General features: G+C 44.5%; 1 protein-coding gene across 2 annotated transcripts in view; it reads right to left on the reverse strand.

Annotated features, from left to right (window-relative positions):
- Positions 1-17,212, reverse strand: part of JCAD (junctional cadherin 5 associated) — a 78,433-nt gene extending 61,221 nt beyond the window's left edge. Inside the window, exon 1 of one of the 2 annotated variants that reach the window (XM_070800958.1) lies at positions 17,081-17,212. The gene's annotated coding sequence lies outside the window, so the exon portion shown is untranslated. The remainder of the gene's footprint in view (positions 1-17,080) is intronic. The other variant, XM_070800957.1, reaches the window with a different exon arrangement.
- Between the last annotated feature and the right edge of the window lie 548 nt (positions 17,213-17,760).

Raw genomic sequence — 17,760 nt, forward strand, 5'->3', positions numbered from 1 at the left:
GTATAGCACACGGAGCTCAGCTGGCTGCTCTGTGATGACACAGGGGTGGGATGCGGAGAGGGGTTGGTGGGAGGGGATATGTGTATTCCTATAGCTGATTTACATTGGTGTACAGCAGAAACTAACACAACATTGTAAAGCGATTATCCTCCAATTAAAAAAAAAAAGCAAAAGTCATCCCAGCCAACCCACCTCCACTATCCATTTAAACAGGAGCCAGCAGGCCGGCAGGTCCTAGCTCACCAAGCTTGGGGGAAGGAGCCCCTCGATGATCTCAAGGACAACATCCTAGTCAGAAACTTGCCTGCTGAGCACACAGCCCAGGGTCCTTGAAACAGCTTAGAAGCTTTGAGAAGGAAGCATTTTTCCGTCTGCAGGCTGTGTCAGCAGCAGCACCTGAGCCAGGATGTTGGCTGCCGGGTATTTGAAGCTAGGACCCTCTTGGTCTGACTATTTGTGAACAACCCCCAGAGCCTGTCATATGATCACTTGTTCTGCAGAGGCCCAGAGTGGAATTAGCAGGAGAGCAGAGTATGGCGTGAGAGCGAGCCATGTAGCTGGTGAATGAGCTTTGCTTATGGCTTAGCGTCCACATTTCAATCAGGTTTTGCTGTTTCTCTGCTCAGTACCTCTTGTGAGTTGCTAGTAACAGAAAATGTTCTGTTGTGGGAAAGTGTTCATAAAGAGAGACCATTAAGTACACAAATTTTGAAAATGAAAAGGATACAAAATGCTCCAAGGGAGCTGTGGGTTTTAGCCAGAAAATAGAAATTTTGGATAAATTAGAAAATAGCAAAAAGGAGATACCATAGACAGACTTCAAAATCTGCGGCTTCACCAGGGCTCTGGATGTTGACTCTAGTGTACTTTCTGATTTTGAGATGTGAAGGAGTTGCAGATCCTGAAACCAAGTAATAAAAGGAATCTGTTGTTGTTCAGTCTCTCAGTCATGTTCGACTCTTTGCGACCCCACGGACTGCAGCATGTCAGGCTTCTGTGTTCTTCATCTCCCGGAGCTTGCTCAAGCTTTTGGAAGGAATCTTCTGTCAGCCAAACCACGTATTGATGTCACTCAAGTTGGGCGTGGTTTAAACGTTGATAAAACCTGGTTTTCTAGTTTTCCCAGGTGTATCCCTATGGCATACTCTTTCTAGGAGTGGTTTCTGGTGTCTGTATTACAGTCACAAGTCCACTGTTTCCCGCATCTGGGCACCCACATAGGTTGGATCATTGGGAACTGGTGAAATTGGTGGTGCATTCAAGCTGCCTTGGAGAAGTGGATGAGAGAGTGGCCCAAAGCTGCCCCTCCCAAGACTGCTGCTGCTGCTGCTGCTGCTAAGTCGCGGCAGTCGTGTCCGACTCTTAGCGACCCCACGGACCGTAGCCTTCCAGGCTCCTCCGTCCATGGATTCTCCAGGCAGGAGTACTGGAGTGGGTTGCCATTGCCTTCTCCTCCCAAGATTGCAGAACAAACAAAAAGAGGCTGGGGTTTACGGAGCCAATGACGAGGATCTGCTTATAGCATGACTCGGTGCCTTAAGTCCCTGAATAGCTGCTAATATGTCCTAAACCCCAGACTCTTACATTATCAGGGCAGCATCTGATATTCAGGCCTTAACTCCAATCAGCAGCACCGAAGCCAGGGGAACCCCAGGACAGAAAAGAGCTTAGAGACTCAGCAAGTTTTTGGAGGGCAAGTTTCTTTAATGAGCATCTCCAAAGTAAGCGCTAAACTCTTTGGTTTTGGAGAATACTGGTTCAGTGATATTGCTTGCAGTAAATGAAGCCCTCACCTGATGTCTTGGACATCTTTGTTAGAAAGAGCTGGGGACTCTGTTGGATTCTTTCTTGCCCAGCATTTTGCTAGGCCCCTGAGGACTCACTGAGATGGTTTCTGCCACATGCAAGGAAGGGGCATGGACGTTTCTTTTGTAAGTGCTCTGGGAAGTCATCGGGAACTTGCCTCCCTGCTTTATTATTTCTCGTACCGAAGTCAAGATGAAAATCCATGAACTGTGTTCTGGAGGCTACTGTGAAGCATGGCCATGGGGTTGCTGTCACTGTGAGAGGGGCCATATAGAATAGCTACCTTCTCACTGAAGGCAGAGGACCTTTACCACTGCCTGCATAACTCTGTGCAGCCCTGGGGAAGGTGGGTGCTGGTCTTTGGAAAGAAATCTGTCCTGTTATTGCTCAAAACTAAAGAAGCAACATTCCTGCCTTTGTAGAGGGCAGCCAGCCACTCCCACATTTTTTCTTCTTGCCCATGCACCTCACAGACTCGGCCCACCAGTCCTCTGTCATCCTCATCACCAGGTCTCCTGCCTGGCTTTCTCTCTCCCTGACCTTCCTGGGGTGTGGCATGGTTTCCCATCTTTGCCTCTTTCCACACTCTCTCTGAAATGGGCATGCTGAGTCCCTCATTCAAAAGAGCAGAAAAGAACATCTAGTTATCACTAGAAATTAGTTCCATTCAAATGGCCTGAGTAGGATGTTTGACCCAGGGATGCATCTCTTGGTCTGGGGTGGGTTCAGGCTGGTCTGCAGTTCCCAATTTTGCCCCTCATGTATAATCCACAACTCTCATCACTTGAAGTTATTTCTGATGCCTGATTCATTTCTGACTTCTGCTATTCCTCGTAGCTATTTACTAGTTGGTGATTAAAGCTAATTCCATTCCTGGGTGAACCATGGCTTTTACAACTTTTGTTCTAAATTAAGCCCTGGGCCAGTCTTACCAGTAGCCCCATGGCCTCAATAAAGGACATCCAGTGTCCCAGGTGCCTTGTCTGCATTGTCTCATCTCTAATCAGAGCTTATAGCCTGCCCTTTGTCTTACCCCATTTCTGAGCTTGCCTCCTTGTCTGATCTACTATAATTCAGAAGTTTTGCTTGGAAGTGTGCACCTAGTTCTCCACTCATTTACACGTCATCAGTCCTGGTTTCATGGCAGTTATCATGCTGTATTTTAATTACCAGCAGACCTCAGAGATATCATGGATTTGGTTCCAGACCACCACAATAAAGTGAATATCAGACTAAAGCAAATCTCAGGAATTTTTTGGTAGGCTGCAGTCCATGGTGTCGCTAAGAGTCGGACACAACTGAGTAACTTCACTTTCACTTTTCACTTTCATGCATTGGAGAAGGAAATGGCAACCCGCTCCAGTGTTCTTGCCTGGAGAATCCCAGGGATGGGGGAGCCTGGTGAGCTGCCATCTATGGGGTTGGACAGAGTCGGACACGACTGAAGCAACTTAGCAGCAGCAGCAGCAACAGTGCATATATAAGTTATGTTTAACTGAAGTCTATTAAGTATGCGATAACAGCATTATGTCTAAAAGATAATATACATACCTTAATTTTGAAATAAAAAAGGCTAACCATCATGTGAACCTTCAGTGAATTATCATCTTTTTACTGGTGAAGGGTTTAAAATATGGTGAGAATTATCAAAATGTGACCCAGAGACATGAAGTGAGTAAACACTGTTGGAAAGTTGGCGCCAATAGACTTACTCAACACAGGGTTGCCATAAACTTTCAATTTCTAAAAACCGCACTATCTGTGAAGCACAATACAGAGAAGTGTGCCTATATTTGCTCACCCGTTGGTCTCCTAGACCTCTCTATGAGCTCCTCTTGGGCAAGAACTGCACCTCATTCATCTTTGGGTGATAAGACAGGTGCTCAGAAAATATTTACAAGCCACTCAGTTTCTCAAGGGAGAGACCTTATGGGATCCTCAAACTTTAGCCTCATTGCAGTCAGTACTTTATCCTGAAAGCAATGGGAAGAACAAATGACCTATAACAAATGCTGGAGAGGGTGTGGGGAAAAGAGAACTCTCCTACACTGTTCATGAGAATGTAAGTTGGCACGGTCACTATGGAGAACGATATGGAGGTTTCTCAAAAAAAAAAGAAAATTGAGCTACCATATGATCAATCCATCAATCCCACTCCTGGGCATATATCTGGAGAAAACTATAATTCAAAAAGCTAGCTGCACCCCAATGTTCATAGAAGCACTATTCACAATAGCCAAGATGTGGCTAAATGTCCATTGACAGATGACTAGATAAAGAAGATTTGGTATATCCGTATATACAATGGAATACTACTCAACCATAAAAAGGAAATGATGTCACTTGCAGCAGCATGGATGGACCTAGAGATTATACTCAGAGAAGTAAGACACAAAGAGCAAGACAAATATCATACGATATCACTTATATGTGAAATCTAGGAGTTGGTGATGGACCGGGAGGCCTGGCGTGCTGCAATTCATGGGGTCGCAAAGAGTGGGACACGACTGAGCGACTGAACTGAACTGATTCTATGACACAAATGAGCTTATTTACAAAACAGAAACATATTTACAGATATAGAGCACAGACTTGTGCTTGCCAAGGAGGCTAGGGGTGGGGGAGGGATGGAGTGGGAGTTTGGGATTAGCAGATGTGAACTATTATATGTAAGGTGAATAAACAACAAGGTCCTACTGTATAGCACAGAGAACTATACTCAATATCCTTTGATAAACCATAGTGGAAAAGAATGAAAAAAAAGAGGAACAAATGACCAAATTATCGAGAGACAGTCTGTCCTCATTCATCTAGAGAGTTTCTTAGTTCTGTCTGTTTCTATTTGTTTATATGCTCCTTTTTAAACAGAATGGAATTATTTCTGAAACTCAGGTCATGTTGAGTCAGCTGACCACAACAGTTGGGAAAATATTTGCTGCATTCCACCTTTTTTTTTATTGTCAGTAAAAGCCAAGGTTCAAAGCACACATGCTACAAATCGTGTATCGTGAGAGGGGATAGAAGCTTCCAGAAAGATGTGATCAGCTTGGACTGCTAAGACCTCCTCTCCCCATCTCTCTGTCTTGCTGTGTCTTCCTGACCCACCTGTCTAGCCTTCCTCACCTCCAGAGGCACCAGGAGACAGAAGCACGTGCATCTGAGGGCAGAGGGCGGGGGCAGGTCTGGGAATACAAAATCACATGACAGAGAGCTGGCCTCCTCTGTGTCTCAGCCTCACTTCCGAGCCTCAGTTTCCTCATCTGTAAGATGTGGGAGATGCCACCCACCGTACAGAGTTGTTACAAGGATGAGGAATGTTTGAGTGCTGTGATTATTGTGGTGATTATGGAAACCTCTAGGCTCAGATGACATTCTCAAGCTGCCACATCACGAAAATCAAGGAGTTGCTTATGCATTATTCATCACACCTTGATATGACTTTTATATAACATTCAGCCAGAATATCTTCGATCTGTTTCTTGTTTCATTTGTGATTCTGAGCCAGACCACAGGATAACTAGCTCAGCAGTTCAACAAACTGCTTTTTTTTTCCCCCCAGAAAATGAGCATTTTTTGTGCCAAGGTCTCAGGTTCCTGAAGTACCTGGTTGAGATATGGATGGAGGAAGGCTCAGGCGGGTGTCTTGAAATTTCTCAGCTAGATTATTAAGGCTGCGTGACATGTGTGTGACAGGGATCTATTTGGAGACACTGTGGGAAGGTGAATCAAGCTCAGATTTTCCAGGGAGCAACTGTCGAATTTTAATTAGCTTTGAGTCTTTCTCTGCTGGAAATAGCAGATCCCTGAGTGCTTTTTTCAATAGCATTACGGTAATTATAACAATTCTGAAAGGAATAATTTACACATTGTATTTTTGTACACTTGGAGGAACCAGAAAGGCTGGTACATGCCTGGAGTGACTGTCAGAGAGATGTTTAAAAAATATGAATGACAATAGTGTGCACCATCTGGTTTATGGTCTCCATCAACACTCTGAGATGGTGCTGTGCAATTGAACTTCCTGGGATAATACAAGCATTCACATCCGTGTGGTCTCATATGGTGGCCATTGGCCACATGTGACCATTAAGCACTTGACATGTGGCTATTGAGACTAAGGTCTAAGTTTTTTAACTTTATTTCATTTTGACGAATTGAAATTTAAAATAGTGCCTGTGACCAGTGGCTACCATGTTGGACAGTGCAACTGTAATGCACCAATTAGAGCTCCCTGTAGCCACCCTGCCATCTGAAGAACCACTGGGGCAGAGGAGGAAACCCATGAGGTAGCCGGGGAGCTACAAAGACCATGAACTTCAGCTCAGCTGAAGCCTCTCAATTTGGTTCTCTGGTTTTTCGTTCCACAATAGATTGGAAGCATCCAATTAGAGTGAGAGGAAGGCATGATGGAAAAGAAGAGTTAAAATCCTTTTCCAAAAGAGAAAAACGGTCTAGGATCACTGAACACAGGACAAGCAGCCTTTATATCTTAAAAGTATGGTATTTTGGTGCCTTGGACCATTGAAATAATGTTAAGGGTTCAGAGGTGTAAGAATGGACAGAAAGGATAAGAGCCAGCCTCATCCAGGTCTTCGTCCTTCAAAGAAAGTAAAAATATAAATGTTTGGGCACACAGGTTGGTGAGTGTTGGTTATCTGAAGAGTCCAGCTCCTGGTCACATCCCATCCCTACTTTAAGCAAAAGATGCTCTGTGATGTCCTACTGCTCTCGGGACGAAAGCCCAGATAATTGCCGTGACCCTCCAGATTGCCTGCTGGACCTTTCCCATTGCCCTGCCTCGGTGAACCCCACTTCTCCTGGTTCTCTATTCTTCAGCTGTACTAATTCTCTGTCTCTTTCTGGAAGGTGCATGAGCCTTCCTCCAAAGGACTTGGCATGTGCTGTCCCCTGTCTCTAGAAGGATTCTTCCACCCAGCTCCACTCCTCTTCCCCTTTGGATCCCAGCTCAGATGGCCCTGCATGGAAAGCCTGCCTCACATCCATCCCTCTCTGCCCCAAGTAGACCTGATTCATTTGTGATTTACTCTTCCACATGAACTTCTTGGGCCGATGCCTACTTGAATATGTGTGTTTTCATCAGTGAGAGCATCTGCTTTCTTCATTGGTAAAGTCAAAGAAAGCAGGGTTTGTGTTTGGCTGGATCCCTTCACCTTTGTGTCTCCAGTGCCTGGTTGATGTTCAAAAAGTGCTGAATGAGGGAATGAAAGAGTTCTGGTTTGTTTCTAAGACAATTTTCAGGATGCCAAGTGTCTTCCAATTCCTAACACTTTCACATCTTTTTATAAAGTCTGTTTAGTCTCTGAATGACTCATCTTCTCTTTACGAGCCATTTCGAAGTTTTTAGTGTCCCATAACTTTTTGTCGTGAAATCTTCAACCTTAAAATTCCACCCACCTCTCCCTTATTTGCTCCACTGGCTACAATCACCCCCAAACTTCCTGTTTCCTTTAAACCATTCGCTCTCCTGTTGGCAGGCTGGATGGTTCCTGCCATCTGTGGTTCTTTCCTCAGTAATGCAATTTTCTTGATTTTTTTTTTCACTGTTTCTTTCACTTGATTGCCCTGATAGCCTTTGAACTCCTAGTTTACTTTCTCTTGGCCAGAATATCTGCATTGTCTTTTGAGATTTTTAATGTATGCTCCATGCAATTTTTTTTCCTGTCTTTTCCTCGGATTTCTTCTAAATTTGCAGTCTTTCTATTCCTGTTCTTTCCCTTTTAAAGAAAAGCATTCAGAAGTGGGGAAAATGAAACCCACACTTATTTCCAACTCTTCTTACTTCTAAAACATAAAACATTACAAAAGAAAAGTCTCAGTTAATTATTTCCAAAACCTTCTGGGGATTCCCAACTTCTCGTTTTCTGTCTCATTCCATTTTTTTTTTCCAAAACAAATCATGGGTGAAAAAAAACTCCCATTAATCCTATGCCTCCTCCCTAAACTTCAATTATGCCTCAGGCTTCATTCTTTTTTTTTTTTGAATGAGCTTTCTTCATTGCTTAAATGATTTTCCCTTTCTGGTATACCTTATTTAGTACCAAATTGTTGATATAAATTTCAACTCTCTTTGGCAAATATTTATTGAGCCCCTGTTATGTACCAGGCACTGTCTTAGGGAAACAGTAATGAATAAATTGAAAGAAAAATCCCTCTGTTTGTGGAGATTACATTTTACACAGAGAGGTATAAAAAACATAATGACATATACAGTATAATTGGAAATAATGACAAACCCCATGAAAAACATTATATGATAAATGTTATCTATGATGAAAAAAATTTGAACTTATAACTCCTAGCCTACAGGACTGTTGTGACAATCATGGGAGCTAATGACTGTATCGAGGAAGGTTCTTTATTCTTGGTGGAAATTGGGACTGCTTTCTGAGCACAGAGTCCTGCCATAGATGTATTACAAATCTTGTCATTATTTTTGTAATGAAAGGGAAGATTATCCACTCAGTGACTCAAGAGATTTTTATGGGCTGTCTTCTGTGGGTGACGTACTAACATCCATGCCAGGTGCTGCCACAATGAAGAGAAAATCTGCGACACTGTGTCTTCGAGAGCAAGACTGAAGTAACAAGCTGACTCACAGCAGCCTTTGCCTGGGAAATACAGGGGAAGCTGCTATGCTACCCTCAGGTCACTCTGGGGGCCTCATCTCTACCCAGTCCACAGTCTGTGGCCCTAGATGGCAGTGCTCTGGTTACTCTTTTGCTACAAAGTTTGTAAGTGTGTTATAAGGATTTGTTGTTGTTGTTGTTTAGCTGCTAAGTTTTGTCTGACTCTTTGAGACCCTGTGGACTGTATCCTGCCAGGCTCTTCTGCCCATGGGATTTCCCAGGCAAGAATATTGGCGTGGGATGCCATTTCCTTCTCCATGGGAGCTTCCTGACTTAGGGACTGAACCCGTGTCTCCTGCATTGCAGGTGAATTCTTTACCACTGAGCCACTAGGGAAGCCCATTATAAAGATAGCAAGGCCAGTAGCTCAGATTCACATACTCAGCATTGGAAGGATCTTCATGTGACATCTGTCTATTTCACAGGTGAGGAAATATATAGAAAAACATATATGTAAACACAAACATATATGCATACATATCCATTCTTTGGATCCCAAACAGGCCCTTTCTCTACCTTCTTTTTTAATTTAATTTTTATTATGTAATGACCTTCTTTGTTAATTTAATTTTTTTAGTATTGGGGTATAGTTGATTTACAATGCTGTGTTAGTTTCAGGTGTATTGATTCAGTTTTATATATATATATATATATATACATATACATATATATATATATGTATACGGTTTTTCCAGTGGTCATGTATGGATGTGAGAGTTGGACTGTGAAGAAGGCTGAGCGCCGAAGAATTGATGCTTTTGAACTGTGGTGTTGGAGAAGACTCTTGAGAGTCCCTTGGACTGCAAGGAGATCCAACCAGTCCATTCTGAAGGACATCAGCCCTGGGATTTCTTTGGAAGGAATGATGCTAAAGCTGAAACTCCAGTACTTTGGCCACCTCACGCAAAGAGTTGACTCATTGGAAAAGACTCTGATGCTGGGAGGGATTGGGGGCAGGAGGAGAAGGGGACGACAGAGGATGAGATGGCTGGATGGCATCACTGACTCGATGGACGTGAGTCTGGGTGAACTCCGGGAGTTGGTGATGGACAGGGAGGCCTGGCGTGCTGCGATTCATGGGGTCACAAAGAGTCGGACACGACTGAGCGACTGAACTGAACTGATATGTGATACATATATCTATGCACATATATGTGTATGTATAAGTAAGTAAGTGTTAGTTGCTCAGTCATGCCCGACTCTTTGCAACACCATGGACTGCAGCCCACCAGGCTCCTCTGTTCATGAGATTTTCGAGGCAAGGATACTGGAGTGGGTTGCCATTTCCTTCCCCTGGGGGTCTTCCCAACCCAGGGATTGAACCTGGGTCTCCTGAACCACAGGCAGATTCTTTACTGACTGAGCTACAAGGGAAGCCCATGTGTATATATAAAAGAATATATATATTCTTTTAGATTCTTTTCCATTATATTGTTACAAGTTACTGAGTATAGTTTCCTAGGCTATATAGTAGGTCCTTATTGACTATTTTATATATGCTGTTGTCACTTCAGTCGTGTGCGACTCTTTGCAACCCCACAGACGGCAGCCCACTAGGCTCCCCCATCCCTGGGATTCTCCAGGCAAGAACACTGGAGTGGGCTGCCATTTCCTTCTCCAATGCATGAAAGTGAAAAGTGAAAGTGAAGTCACTCAGTCGTGTCTGACACTCAGCGACCCCATGGACTGCAGCCTACCAGACTCCTCCGTCCATGGGATTTTCCAGGCAAGAGTACTGGAGTGGGGTCGTGTATATATGTTAATCCCAATCTTCTAATTTATCTAATTTATCCTACCTTTCTCCTTTGTTAACGGTAAGTTTGTAATGACCTTCTGACAATACACATTCTGAGTCAACTTTTCAATTTAATTCAACCAACCTTTCCTGTTTGATTATGTGAATAATTGCTTGCAAAGCACTATAGAAGACATAAAAATGAACAAGGCCTTGTTTCCATGTTCAAGGAGTTTGCTATCTGTAACATGGGAGACTTCATTCAGTGTTAAGTGCTACATAAAGGCATGAAACGAGTACCACGGACATGCACCAAAGGAGATGAACTCTAGCTTGAATGTCCTGCTGGGAACTAACCCACGTGAGGAATGAGGACTCAGAAGTGGGTTCACAGAGGCTGATCCTAGGGTGTAGGTGGGAGATAGAGTAAAGCACCTTCATGAGGGGCTTCCCAGGCCATGTGAAGGGAATTTGAACTTGATGCACTCAAAGTTTTGAGCAGAGGAGTAACTTCATCACAACTGTGCCTGAGGACTCAACTTCCAGAAGACAGAGGAGAGGCAGGTTGGTGTTTGTTCAGCTGGAAAATGGAAGCTCGGTTCTGTGATTCACCTGCCCCCGCGATAATAATAGTTCACGTTGATTGAATGAGCAGAGAGTTTTGCATACATTAACTCGCTTAATTGTCACAACAATCCTTGGAGCTTTGTTATTTTGATTTTAGCTTGGGGGAAATGGAAGCTTTAAGAAGCTACATGCTAGAAAGAGGCAGATTGGAGACCCAACCAGGTCAATCCTATCCCTAAATCCAGTTTCTCAACTGGGATATTATATTGCCCTGCAAGGTCATCTCCAACTGACAATGATTTTGTGAAGGTGGGGTACAGAGGGGAAAGGTGAAAATGATTATTAGACACCCCTACTCTGTCTGGTGTTGAAAAGGATGATTCAGGGACAAAAGTTGAACTTGACTGTGCTTGTCACCAGCCTGTACTGTGGGGGATGTTTGACCCCTAAGGGACTCCTTCTGCCAATTTTCTGGCCCAATTCCTCACCTTCAGTTTGTCTATGCCGAACTCCTCAGCATAATTTTCATATCAATTTAGGAAAATTAAGAATTGGGAAAGCAAGGCTATTCTGAAATAATCCCACGTAGTATTTTCAAAGCCTAACGCCTGTGGGATAGTCATTTTATTTGTGTTACCTGTTCTTATAAATTAGCCTTGAGATTAATTGACATCACTGCTCTTGTTAAACATAAAAGATCAAAGGCTGATTTTACAATTTACGTGCAAAAATCAGAATGGTGATTTTACATCATTCCTATATCCTGAATTGGACATTAATCTTATGCTAACCTCAGCTGACAAAGAATCCACCTGCAATATGGGAGACCTGGTTTCAATCCCTAGGCTGGGAAGATCCCCTGGAGATAGGAAAGGCTACCCACTCCAGTATTCTGGCCTAGAGAATTCCATGGACTGTATAGTCCATGGGGTCGCAAAGAGTCAGACACGACTGAGCGACTTTCAACCTTCCTAACTTAGTTGATTTCCTAGTGGCGACTTCTAGGAAGAAACACACTGCACCCCTCCCTTTAGAACAAAACATCCTATGGCACTAAGACCCCGACCTTTACTTGTGTTTCATCCCAATTCCAGAACAATAGAACCATGATTACAGACGATGCTGTAAGGATCCTTTTTCATTTTAAAGAGATGTTTTACAACTCGGAGAGGCCACAGTTCCAGAACAATAAAACCATTAATATAGATGATGCTTTAAACATCTTCCGTCATCTTAAAAAGATGTTCTACGGCAGGAAAGGTGCATCGTGAAAAAGCAAATGCACACGAGGTAGGATTTCTGTCACTGTGAAGCCTGCAGCCACCCACAAGGTTAATCTGGATGAACACGATGACCTGTAGCGCTTTTCCTCCACGTGTTAGTCCTGACTGGAGAATGAGGGCAGGTCATGTGTCCCCCCTCCTCCAACTGTCAATGGGCTTATTCTAACGAGTTTCCACAAAGATTTGTTAGATGAATACGCAAACAAATTAGTCAATGATCTTATGAAGTCAGAAAACACTTCATCCAAGGAAGTGTGAAATGAAAATATCTCCTGCCATATTAATCAATAAGAAATGTCACTGGCCTCCAAATGTGCATGAGGGCTCCCAAAACTGGGATCCAGGGGATGCCACCAGCCCTCGTGGTGATTACTGAGGAGCTGGGCGAATGCAAGAAGCAAGATGAACAAAGAAGCAGGATTGGCCCCAGATAGCTGAGGTGCATATGAAAGGAATGAATTCAGTGAGCCCAGAGGCTTGCATCTTCCCACACTTAGAAGGCTAAATTCCTTAACTTGATACCTGATCTTTGAAGTTCAGAGGGCCTGCTCCCTTTGTTGCAAGCTTGTTTGGAGTCTGACATCCCCTCCTGCCTCCTTTGAGCAGTTTTCTCAGAGCTACTGAGATGCTGACTCCTGGGCTCAGAATCCTAAACATTCCCACCAAATAAAATAACTGTCTACTTTCAGGTTGTGACTATTATTTTTTAGTCAACAGAAGTCAATCCTGAATTCCCATTGTTTCAGAATGAAGATGAAACTCATCTGCTTTTTAATCACTTAAGGGACAATTTCTTGAAAGCTTTTTTTGTTTTTATTCTTGGCCATGCCATTTAATGAGATACGCACCCTATCCTGGCGTGCCCTCCTCCAGCCGAGGACATCATAGTCAGTAGCTTCTGTCCCAAAAATATGTCAAGAGCCCTATCTTGTGATAAGAATGGCCATATTGGGAGGGGGAGGGGCTGTTGGGAAGTCAGTACAGTGTATGTGGCGCAGAATTGTTCTCTTTATTCAGGCTCAGAGCTGGAGAAGCATAGGCATCCATCACAATTTTCTAGGCTGGGTACCAAGCGCCTCCTTAACCTCACACAGCAGCCCACACATCCCTCCCTCCTGCCTTCCCTCTGCCTTCCTGTTTTTTTTCCTGAGCAGGTGGACAGTATTCTCTGGTACCAGCCCCTCTCTTCCTAACGCCCTCGCTCCCTCTTCTGTCTCTCTTCTTTCCTTCCAGCTTCGCTCTTGTCTGTGTCCTACTTCACCTCCCGTCCTCCCTTCTGTTCCAACACCTCCCTGCTTCTGGGTTTCTCCCCACATCCTCTTTCCTCTCCTCTCTTGGCTTCACCCACTTTTCTTCTACCCAACCCCTCAGCAGAGAAATATTTCTGTGTTTGGCATCCCTCCACCCTCTTTCTCTCTCTCACATGCACAGAAATTGCCCATTCTCTGAATATATATATATATATATATATATATTTTTTTTTTTAAGGTTGTGCTATGCAGCATGTGGGGTCTTATTTCCCTGATCAGGGATTGAACCCCAAACCCCTGCTTTGGGAGCATGGAGTCTTAAGCACTGCACCACCAGGGAAGTCCCTTTGTGAATTTCACTGATTTCCTTGATGCTCCACTTTGACCTTCCCAGCCAGGCTCTCTGCCCTCACCTCTCATGTTGGGCTCCCGTTTACTCTCCAGGGCTGTCCCTGCCACCACACCCCAGCTTTGTACACTCACATCTCTAGTCCTTGTCTCAAACTCAATACAGAAGAAGCCTCCCTATTCTCCTGCTCCCAAATAGACTCTTTCTCCCAACTTCCTTTTATAGTTCATGGTGCCACCGCATCCCCAACCTTCCAAGTTCAATATCTGAAGTCACCTTGATTGACACCCCCGCCAGTCACAGAGTCTTGCTGATTTTTCCTTAAATATCTGCCTCGTATCTCTTCCTCTCACTCTGCCCTCCTCACCTCTGCCTTGGCTCAGACTCTCATCCCCTCAAACTTTGATGATCTTTCCGAGTACTTTGCTGCTCCATCCTCTCACCCCACAAACCAAGGAGTGGGTGGACTGCATTAAGTGGGTGGACTCCATTGCTAAGGCCAGTGCTTTGGCCTTGGCAATGTCAGTGGGGAGTGGGGAGAGAGGTGGGTGGGGAATGAGGTCAGGGACTGACTGGTGTGCAGACCAGCTGTGGCTCCGGCCCCCACCCCCTACACAACTTGGCCCCACTGTTGATCCACCTGCAGGAAAAGGGAGGGGCTCTAGGCACAGGGCTGGGGGAATAACCATAATCTAGTCTTCAACTATTCTGCAGATATATATTGAGTCCCTACAATACAGAGATACAGTAATGGACAAGACAGAGTTCCTGTCCTCATGGAGCTTCTTTAGAAACAAGAGGAGATGGATAGTAAATAAACAAAGAGGGAAAGTGATAGGAAGGGATAAATCATAGGACTTATGTAGAAAAAAAAAAGATGGAGTCAAATAAAGGCAAGAAAATGTGAATGGGACCAATGGCCAATAAATATGAAAAAGTACTCAATGTTATGAGAAATGGAAATCAAACCATAATGACCAACCACCTAACACCCACTAGCATGGCTATAATAAAAAAAATAGAGAAGAACAAATGTTGGCAAGGAGGTGATGAAATCTAAACACTCGTCCATTGCTGATGGGAGTATAAAATGGAGCAGCTGCTGTGGAAAACAGTCTGGCAGTTCCTCCAAAAGTTAAATGTCAAGTCACCATATGACCCAGGGATTTCACTCCTACAGAGTCACTGAGAGAATTGGAAGCATGTGTTCAAACAAAAACTTGTACATGACTGTTCATAGCATCACTGCTAACAATAGTCCCAAGGTGGGGATGACCTCTAATGACCTCAAGTGATGAACGGATAGATGGACGGTTTCTGTACCTTCAGTGGAATATCATTCAGCCATGAAAAGGAGGGACGTGCCAATCAGGCCACATCGTGGAAGACCCCTGAAAACATCATGCTCAGTGAAAGAAGCCAGACACAAAAGGCCACATATTGCAGGATCCCGTTGATACCCTGAAGCCCACAGTGACTCTGAGCAGTAGCCACCATCACCTGACCCCTCAACTCACACCTCAGTCCAGAAACCACAGACGGCTCCTTCTGCACCACCCCTCTTGCCCTCAAACAAGCACTTCCCTGCCTGCCTCTCATTAGGGCACAAATCACTGCTCTGCCCCCTACCAGGCCCGTCTTACCCACCCCCCACCCAGCAATCCATCCTTTTCCTCCTTTGGACTCTGGATAACCCTTCCTAGCCCAGTCCAGGGACCACCTCTGATGGATGTACATCCTGATACCAGCTGGGTCCTGAGCACTGGCCCCAGACCAGGTTGGAACTCTGACTTGCACATCAGCCCTGATACGTGGGCACCTAGCACCCACTCCTGCCTCAATACACAACATGAGTGCTGTTGAGAGAGTGAGAGGAGATGCTTGCAAAGTGCTTAACTTAGTCACTGTTGCATAGTGAGCTCATGGAAACAGGAGTTGTATTTTCTGACTTCAACCTCACCTGTACTTAAAGCTTGAAATTGAACACTTCATTTTGTACTATATTTGGTAATTATTTAATGGATGTAGGTGAGAGTCAAAATGCATGATGAACACCAATGATGGTATGTATATGTATTGGGATAACCTCCCCACCCTGGGGTTCCCAGGTGGTGCTAGTGGTAAAGAACCCGACTGCCAGTGCAGGAGATGTAAGAGATGTGGGTTTGATCCCTGGGTAGGGAAGATCCCTTGGAAGAGGGTATGGCAACCCACTCTAGTATTCTTGCCCGGAGAATCCCATAAACAGAGGAGTCTGGTGGGCTACAGTCCATGGGGTCGCACAGAGTTGGACACGACTGAAGTGACTTAGCACAGCACAGCACAACCTCCCCTCTACTCTGATGACTCTTCTAACACAGAACATAGAAAATGCATTTGGGTAAATGTTTGGTAGCCCAATGATGGATCGATTATTGATTGATTTGGTTCTGTCATCAAATAGGGATGGGATTTTCTTCCAACTAAAACTTCAAAGGAAGCAATGATCCCTGGGGCAAAGGGGGACAGAGAGAGAGAAAAAACAGAGAGTGAGAGAGAGGGGATAGAGAAATAGAGAGACAGATGAAGAACTGGCAAATAAACACTTAGTCCTGCCACACTGAGCTGTACTGAAAAAGTTCACAGGCACCAATATTCACAGGAATTAAAAAAAAAAAAAAATACAAACTGAACAAGGACAGATCTGGAGGAGTGGTGGCAAGTTCTTCCCCAAAGCAGCTTCTGCAAATGAACTCTTGTTTCAGAGACCACAGTTATTGGTATTCAAAGGAATAGTTAATATGTTCTACAAAGAGACGGAAGGCAAATCTTTAAGGTCCTATCACCAGAGAAAGGCATACATTTAAATTTAATATGAAAACACGAGACAGTGGACTAATGTTTCACAGCAGTTTAGAAGTAGGTTATAGACAGATAGATAATAGATAGGTGGATGATAGATGACAGGTGGGTGATAGATTGATAGGTAGATGGTAGATAGATGTAATGGTACCCACCTGCTTGAGCAGGAAGCAGCTAGGGAAAGAGAACCACTTTGGTTTCATTCGATGAGAAGAGAAGATGAGAGAGGGCTGGGACCCACTCCGTGTGAGCTGGTCACGTGACCAGCCTCCAAGCAGCTGCACCAGAGAAGAGAGAGGACCAACAGACCCTTGTTTCCTACATTTCCGACCCCCAAGCATCCAAAGGTGTTTGGGCAGCTCTACCAAGGCACAAGCATTCCTCAAACCCCAGCCCTTCCTGCATAGAGAGAGTCCCCCCTGCCATTTCTCTCCCTGAGATCCACGTTTCAGCACTTTTTTGTTCCTCTTTCAGAGAAACAGACACAAGCCCCGTTCAACAGTCAAAAGCTAGGAAGCAGCTGGCTTCTCCCAGTGCCCACTGGCACAATTTTCCCGATCGTCTTCTCAACAAAACAGTGAAAAAGGAAAGGAAGTATTTACCTGAGATCCCCACCTTCTTCGCAAAGGTCTAAAACTGAACGTTTAAAAAGCAAGCCAATACATCTTCCCAGAGTGGTGTTTAAATCCGAAATCTGCCTCTGAGAGCAGCTCTGAGTTGAGCTCTGAATAGAGGCTGTGTGTTATTTTAACCACAAGGTTTCTAGTCGGGAGGAGGAGAGATGGAAATGAGGCTGGCATGCAGAAGCACCGCCACCCCAAGTGAGACGAGCTCACGGAGCTGATGGAAGAACCCTCAAACCAACTTTTCCTAAACTAGAGGTGAAACAACTGTGGAACATTCCGGAGGAGGAAGATAAGACACTTTCGGTCTTTTCTAAAAAAAGACATGTTGGTCTGATACTGTCCAAAGGGAAGCCCAGCTCAGAGCTGACCTGGGGAGCCCTGGGCCTTGGACAGGAGCAAGTCACACCTGCAGACAGCCTGCTCCAACGCAGCAGAGAGCCTTCTAGGGGTTAAAGGACAGAGTGACCAAGAACCCTGGTCAAGTTCAGTCTTTTCCTGAAAAAACACAACCAGTGTCCCGAGAACCCACAGGAGGATAGAGGGTAAGGGAGGAACTCTTCTGGATTATGTTATTAGGGAACATGAACGTATGTATGTGTTTGTCCCTCACTTCACTAACAACTTCAAAAGCAAAGATCCAGCCTCAGCTTGGACCT

This window comes from Bos indicus, chromosome 13, assembly GCF_029378745.1.
Source record: "Bos indicus isolate NIAB-ARS_2022 breed Sahiwal x Tharparkar chromosome 13, NIAB-ARS_B.indTharparkar_mat_pri_1.0, whole genome shotgun sequence".
Classification (NCBI taxonomy): domain Eukaryota; kingdom Metazoa; phylum Chordata; class Mammalia; order Artiodactyla; family Bovidae; genus Bos; species Bos indicus.